This window comes from Thunnus albacares, chromosome 11, assembly GCF_914725855.1.
Source record: "Thunnus albacares chromosome 11, fThuAlb1.1, whole genome shotgun sequence".
Lineage (NCBI taxonomy): Eukaryota > Metazoa > Chordata > Actinopteri > Scombriformes > Scombridae > Thunnus > Thunnus albacares.
In genome coordinates this window covers 30,911,317-30,919,606 of record NC_058116.1, presented here as the reverse complement: position 1 = coordinate 30,919,606, position 8,290 = coordinate 30,911,317, and positions in this window count along the sequence as shown.

Here is an 8,290-nt window from a genome sequence, read left to right as displayed (position 1 = left end):
CAGCAGCTCATTGCAGGGCAGCTGGTTCCTAAAATGAGGAAGTTTTTGCCACTATAACCACAGAAACAAGAAGGCCTTGCAAAATATTAACAGAAATAAAATTCAGTACTTTGTACCAAGGTCTAGGTCAATTTTACTGTCCCCCACTGGAGAAATGTGTCTCAGATTAAAGGAACTGCTTAAAAAAAACCCAAACATCACAGTAAGAACACACATGCAGACAGCAGCCTGAGAGAAAATAAGCAAGTGTCACTCTGTTAAAAACTTACACACCTTCACACACACGTATCTCACTTCACACGCTTCCAAACAAACACACCCTCCTCTCTGTCCTGCAGGCGCAGGTGTAGATTTTGGGTCTCGACGGCAGGGACACGTCCCTACTGTTATGGGATTTTCCATCTTTAGAGGTTATAAATTGGGTTACATCGGGTCAAACTTGGCTTTGAGGTCACACTGTAATTCTTAATCAGAGACTTCAGCTGTCTGTGATGTTTTGGGGAAGGCAGAAACCTCTCTGATTTCCATGGTTACCAAGGTCAGAGGAGGTTTCCCTAAACAACACAGATGGGTGGATGACACAGTCAGACACTCAAACCAAAACTGCTGAAATTACATACAACGTGACTTAAACCGACACGGGTAAAGTGCAGTCCCTTGTTTAGAAACTAGTGAACCAATCAGACTAATTTTTCATATTGTAGGCTGATAGAGACGAAGACTCGGACCTTCAGAGGACAGAGCAGAAAGAGACGGCAGAGACGGAGCAGAACACTCTGGTGTTTACTGCTTTTGGTCCACTTGACCGAGTGCTTCAATAATCATTTTCACCATTAAGACATCAAAAGTCTCGTGTGCTCCTTGACCATCGCTCAAAATATCCACAACACCCACCAGTGTCAAGATGCTTCTGAATCGTGCCGATCAATATCTTTACTGATCTTAAATGATTTTTACCATTTTAACTCCACATAATGTTAAACTGTGAGATCTTTCCAGAGTTTGCAGGTTTGTGTGTTTCTGAGGGAAACTCAACCTGATGATCTGGAAAGATTCAACTTCAAACTGTTACATGTTGTTGAAAGTCTGCAGCCCGACATTAGTCGACCTGTTGGTGATGAAGAGTAGTGAGTCTGCAGCGGTTAGTTCCTGTTTATTGAAACCATTTTCACTGAACAAAACTAACATCATATTTAAATTTCAGGTGTTAGGTGTTGTCAGCAAATTTGTGATTGTTGGAAACAACTTTATACTGTAGCTTAGCTAATAAGACTGTTGTGTCATCAATCCACTAATCGTCTTAATTAATGAGAGAAATATTTACTATTTAATACCATCTTTCCCCTTTTTTATGATCAGGAGCAGAGTTATTATTATATATATGTGTCATTAACACATGAACATTATTTATAAGCTACGTTAGCTGCAGCAGGTCCACACACACACACACACACACACACACACACAGTCAGAGACGGTGTGTCGTGGAACAAAGGTCTCAGATGGGAATCGAATCAGGGATGTTGATGTTGTGAGACGTGTGCACAGTAACCGTTCAGCTACCAAAGTGCTCCTAAATTCCTAAATATGAATATTACTCTCCAGTGTGTATCAAAAAAATATATATAATGTAAAAAATCATGTTGCAAGTCTGGTTTCAAGCATGTCAGCAAATTCAGCATCTTCACTGACGTAAATGTTTTGCAGAGTCAGGCTCTTTATGTGTGTGTGTCTGTGTGTGTGTGTGTGCGTGTGTGCGTGTGTGTGTGTGTGAAAGACATGAATAGTGTGAGAACGCACATACTGTACTCAACTATTTTGTCCATCTGACAAAAAAATGTCCCTTCCCAAGTCTAAATCAAGCCTTTGACCTGACTTTACTTTTTGTTTTGTTTTTTAATAATTGCTGACAAACATTTCTCACTACTGAGTTCAGTCACAATCAGCACGACAGGAGTCCATGTGAACTAAACTGTAGATCACTTCGTTCAGTCACCACGTCTGTCAAAATCCATCAACTGTTTTCTGTCTTAAACTCAATCTGTCATCTCAGTATCATCTTGTTTTTCACCTTCGACATCTTAAAAATGTCTTAAAAAAATCTTCTTTATCTTCTAAGAATGTGGAAACTGTTGAGACCTGCTGCTGTTTGAAAGACAAAGTATCCTGATGTATAAGTGGAGGTGTGAGTTGCGTCTTTGTCTTCTGATGGTGCGATCATGTTGTTGCAAAGTGTTTTAAAGCTCCATGCAGCTTCCTTAGAAACCTTCAGCTCCGCTTTGTTTAGAATAACAGTTTGACATCGTGTTTCCTGTTCTCACAACGCTGCTCAGTAAACAACAATCTGCTGGAAACATATTTCTAAGAGGTGAACGAGCGTCTGATGAGTCGATCCAGAAGAAGATCAGTTCATTGTTGGTTTGGATCCAAACATGAGATTTGTTGGCAAGAAGAAAAAATATAGAAAAAATCCTTTAAACTGGTTCTCTTCATATTTACGCTTCACTGTCTCAAGCTGGATGTAAGTTCAACATTTCAATTTAAAAAGTGATGATATGATGTCAGTGTTGTGTGAACAAAAGTGGACAAAAATAACTTTCTTCAAGTGGGTCGGAGGTTCTCACTGATCTACAACACTTTCAGGAAACTCCTTTTAAGCTCATCATCATCATCATCATCATATCCAGAGATTTTATTCTAGATGCAGTTAGAAAAATCTCCCTGATGATCTTACAGGTTGTAGTGAGGTCAGAGGTCAGAGGTCAGAGGTCACACGCTGACCTCAGCTTCAACTCGAACTCCTTCGAGTCTTTTTGAAGAACTGAATGAAAACACACACAGCTCCTCGTATCCAATAATCTGTCATTCCTCATTCATATAATAACAATCGATTGCTGCTTCTGCAAAATAAATACTTTTACTTTTGATACTTTAAGTAACTGTACCTGCTGATACTTTTTATCATGCAGGACCTTTACTTGTAATGTAGTATTTTTACATTGTTGTATTTCTACTTAAATAAAGGATCTGAACACTTCTTCCTCCATTTATTTGAACCCACATCCTGTTTCTCAAACCTTATCAAAGTGATCATTTTAACACAAACCAGGATCTTTCTCTAAACGTAACCAGACTGTAACCACAGCGTCACATAATAAAACATCATTATGTTTAACAGTGATGTTTGACAGACGTCGTCGTCCTGCTGATTAGAAAACACTCATATCAACATATCTGGAGCTTTAATTTGAAATTCTTGTTTCTTCAAATATCCTAAAATATATCAGTAAATATATAATTATGTATATTATAGAAAATCACAGAGCAAAACGTACAGAACAGAAAAACATTTGGCTTCAAATATAAAGATAAAACAGAAAATACGTTTAATTATTTCTTTTTGTTTTGTAAAGCACTTTAAACTGTATTTAGTGTATAAAATGTGCAATATTTATTATTAATTATTGTTTATTATTATTATTATTTATGTCTCAAAGTGAAAGTCAGAATTGATCATCAACTGATTAAATGTTGATGGAAAAATGTGTTGATTTAAAAAAGTCAGAAATCATATTTGACAAGGAGACGAAACTGAACCTTAATGAACCTTAATGAACCTTTATTTATTCATACAGTTTATCTTTATAATAAAATGTGCTGTGATGTTTCACATGCAGGTGGGAAATGATTTGTTTACACAGAGACTTTTATGCGTCTAAATTTCTGTTTGTCTCAGCATTTGTTTCTCTTTTGATTTCCTTTTTCTTGCCGTGCTTTGACCTTTGACCTTTACTGTCTATTTGCAGCACAGGAATCGAAACTCATTCCTGCGTGTGTTTATGTTGAGTTGCTGTTGTGATGCTTACAGTAAGTTGAAACCATGTGAGAGTTGAGATGACCCAGCAGAGTCCGGAGAGGGAAGGACGCCGCTCTCACTTCCTGCCAACGAGATCAAGCTGTGAACTTGTTTAAAAAGCTCAGAAGAAAACAACAAAAAACTCTGTTCGGTTCAAACGCCAGCGCTGGAAAGTAACTAAGTACATTTACTCAAATACTGCACTTAAGTACAGTTTAGAGGAACTTATAAAGTGAACTAAAGTAGTAAAACTTAAAGAGTTTTGTTTCTCTCTTTCTTTCTCTGTGTTCACCATCAAGTAAAACTTTAATTAATATATTGTATTTGAAAACGACAGCATGCCGTCAGTCTAAGAGACGTCAGTGGATTTGGAAAGCTCAGGGGGAGAAATGACAAGAGGATGAGGAAGAAGATGGGGGCGTGATGAAGGAGATGCGTGTCTGAAAGGGGAAAGAAAAGAAAAAAGTGAAAGAGGAGCTTCTTCCTCTGTCGTCAGGGACGACTATTCACTGGAGGTTTAATTATCGCAGCCTAATGGCTGATTATGAAGCATCTGCACTAGTGATGTGCTAACGAGGTCACTTCCTGTTTCTGATGAAAACTAGTTGATAAAAACATCAGAGAATCAACCAAACTTACAAAATAAAAGAATAACTGTGTGTTCGAGTACAGTAAACATATAATCTGACAGTTAATTACAACATGTACAAACTTCTCAAATTCAAATTCAAATAAGCTTTATTGACATGACAAAGCAGTACAGAAAATTATAAACATTGACAGATGATTAATAACTATAGAATAATATATAGATATAAACAATCATATTAAATACAAGAGATGTGATCACACAGAAACATTTACTACAGAGCTCATTTCTCTCAGATTATGACAAGAAACTTCTCTCTTTTAGACAAAATATGACTTCTGAAGACGTCTCTTTGGATTTTTTAATCAATTAATTAAAAAAATAATATGCAGATTAATTGATCATTAGTCCTTCATCAGGTGGAAACAACCATGAGTCCAAACATGTTTGACTTTAACAGTTTGATGTTGTGTTTTTAGTTTCTGCTGCCATCTAGTGGCGGAAATCAATAAATGACTGCAGCTTTAAACTGATCGATTCTCTTTACTGGACAAACATGTGAGTCTATATTTAAAGGTTAAATATTGTTTAATGATAACTGCATGTTGTTATATTGGTGATTAAGTGAAAATACAGAAATATGGAACGATGGAGTTTTAATGTGTCTTCATCTTCTCACAGTCAGAGTTTAAAGATTCCTTCCAGACATGTTTTAATCCAGTTCTTCTGTCTCTTTATGTGATCCCACACTGACTGGATAATCATAATAATAATAACTTTATTTATATATAGAATATTTCAGACACAAAGTGCTTCACAAAGACATAAAAGCAAAAAGGGAAATTACCAGATAAATATTAAATAACAGGATTTATACAGTAATAATAACATGAGGTTAAGATGTGAGACACAGAGTGAAAACAAGAACAATAAACTGATTGAAAAGAAAACTTTTCTTTAAAAAAGTGTTTTTAAAAGAGGAAACAGAGTCAGCTGGTCTGATCTCTGGTTTTTATGAGCCTTAAAATTAAAATAATCATTAAAATGTTCTGAAACATACAGGTGAAACTGACGTTAGTGGACTCTTCCTCTTCCTGCTGCAGCGTCCTGGACTAGATGAAGTTTGATTGAAGTTTATCTAAGTTGGATGTAAAATTCATCCAAATTCTTAGCAGATAAAAAAAAATATCTTATTTTCAAGATGCGTATGTCAAAGATGCAGAAAGAAAGCAGATGTTGAGATCAGAGACCGTCTGATGATGCTGCTGCTGCTTTATGGAGAAGAATCGAAACATCTAAAGAGCCTCAAACTGCTGCACGGTGTTGTATTTATAACCTTCACCGAGCACTTTATTAGGAACACACATCTAATCTACAACATCTCTGCCATAAATCTACTGTCACAAAGATTCTACATGTTCAGGTTTTGTTGACATTGTGAGAAAAGTGATGAGTTGATGACGATGTCAACAAAAACTGAAAACATTTAAGTTTCATAACAGCAGAATCTACGGCGGAGCTGTTGTTAGGTTGCATTAAACTGCACACGTGTTCCTGATAAAGAGCTCGCTGAGTGTCAAGTCATGTAGACGGTTACTGGAGTTTTTTTACGCCCTGAGTTTGGCCTGTCAGGCTGCAGTCAGGCTGCTCTACCTTCTTACTGCAGGGTGATGCAGCTCTAAAGGAAAAGTATTCTACCGTCTCTGTGTGTTTTGGGGATAAACACATGTTTTAACTTCTAGTTTTAATACCAGAGAGATGTTAGGATCAAGCATCAGTCGTATAATGACCATACTACTGTTATAACATCACTAGTTATATCAGCTATCATAAGGTATAAGGTCTTTTTTAAGTAGTTAGAACATTAACAATACAGAGGTTTTAATAGCACGTCCATTATTTGTTATATTACCATTAATTAAGAAACTAATTTCATCATAATTATAGCCATGTATTTTGAAAACAGGATCAAAATATACAAGTTAAATATTCAGTAAGTACAACAAGAGGTCATAAAGATATTATAAAGATAAATACACACACACACACACTCACACACACACACACACACACACACACACACACACACACACACACACACACACAGCCCTTACTGCTGTTTTGTGTGTTTTCACTCGTGTTTCTCTGGTCGACCACTAGATGTCGCTCTGATATAATCTTCTCTTCTCTTCCTGCTCTGTGTGTGTTTGACTCCAGTGATGATAAAATGATGAACAGTTGAGTCTGTTTCAGTAGTTGAAGCATCATCACCTCCTTCAGATGATGAAATAACACTTTTCTTCTACTTTAACACTCAGATGTTCTTATGAATCTTAAGTACTGCACTTAAGTACATTTACTGAGGTACTTGTACTTTACTTGAGTATTTCCATGTGATGCTACTTTCTACATTTCAGAGGGAAATATTGTACTTTCTACTCCACTACATTTATTTGACAGCTTTAGTTACTTTTCAGATGAAGATTTGACACAATGGATAATATAACAAGCTTTTAAAATACAACACATTGTTAAAGATGAAACCAGTGGTTTCCAACCTTTTTGTCTTTTGACGTCTTACAAAAAGCAGTGTGTAGTCGGGGTCACATTTCACATGTCTATGAGTTGTTAACAGCTCCACCAAATAGTGATTTTTCCCTCTAAACTTCTCACATGCTTTCATTTCAATAAATGTTCAAATGATCCAATATTTCAGCAAAAATCAAAGATTAGAGAAAAAGTCCAAAAACTGAAAACAGATTTGTGTATCAGAACTTTGTTTTTTCTTCTTTCCTCTCCCATTAATCATCTCACCACCCCTCAGATTTATCTGCTGACCCTTTGGAGGGGCCCCGACCCCTAGGTTGGGAACCACTGGACTAAACTAGCTAACTGTATATAAAGTAGTGTAAACTAGCTCCACCTCCAGCAGCTACAACAGTAACATGCTGCTCTAACACTGATGCTTCACTATTAATAATCTAATGATGTCATATATAATAATATATCAGTCAGAGGGACCAAACCACTACTTTTACTGCAATACTTTAACTACATCAAGCTCATAATACTTATGTACTTTTACTGCAATACTTTAACTACATCAAGCTCATAATACTTATGTACTTTTACTGCAATACTTTAACTACATCAAGCTCATAATACTTATGTACTTTTACTGCAATACTTTAACTACATCAAGCTCATAATACTTATGTACTTTTACTGCAATACTTTAACTACATCAAGCTCATAATACTTATGTACTTTTACTGCAATACTTTAACTACATCAAGCTCATAATACTTATGTACTTTTACTGCAGTAGGATGCAGGACTTTTACTTGTAATGAAGTATTTTTATATTACTGTATTAGTACTTTTACTTCAGTAAATGATCTGAGTTCTTCTTCTACTGCTGGTAAAATGGCAGCAAAACAAATGAAAAGAGAAATTTTACTCCACAAATATGAGAATTAATACTTAAAAACAAACAACATAACAGAGACGTGATATCAGGTTATTGATCTTTAAACACCTACAGATCACACTGCTGCTCTGAAAAGCCTCAAAGCTCAACTGTGCGTTTAATAATAATAATAATAATAACAATAATAATAATAATAATAATAATAAATTCTCTTTTTGAAAAAGATGAACTGAAAGTTTCATGTGTGTTGGAGGAGCTGCAGTCATCTGTGAGCGTTATGATGACGTAAATATGAAAAGAATATTCATTCATAATTTATTAAAAATAATAATAAAAACAAAGAGATTTGTGAAGACAGATTTATTGTTGGACATTTTTCAAAAAACAAAAACAAAGAAAAGGGAAAAAAAAACAT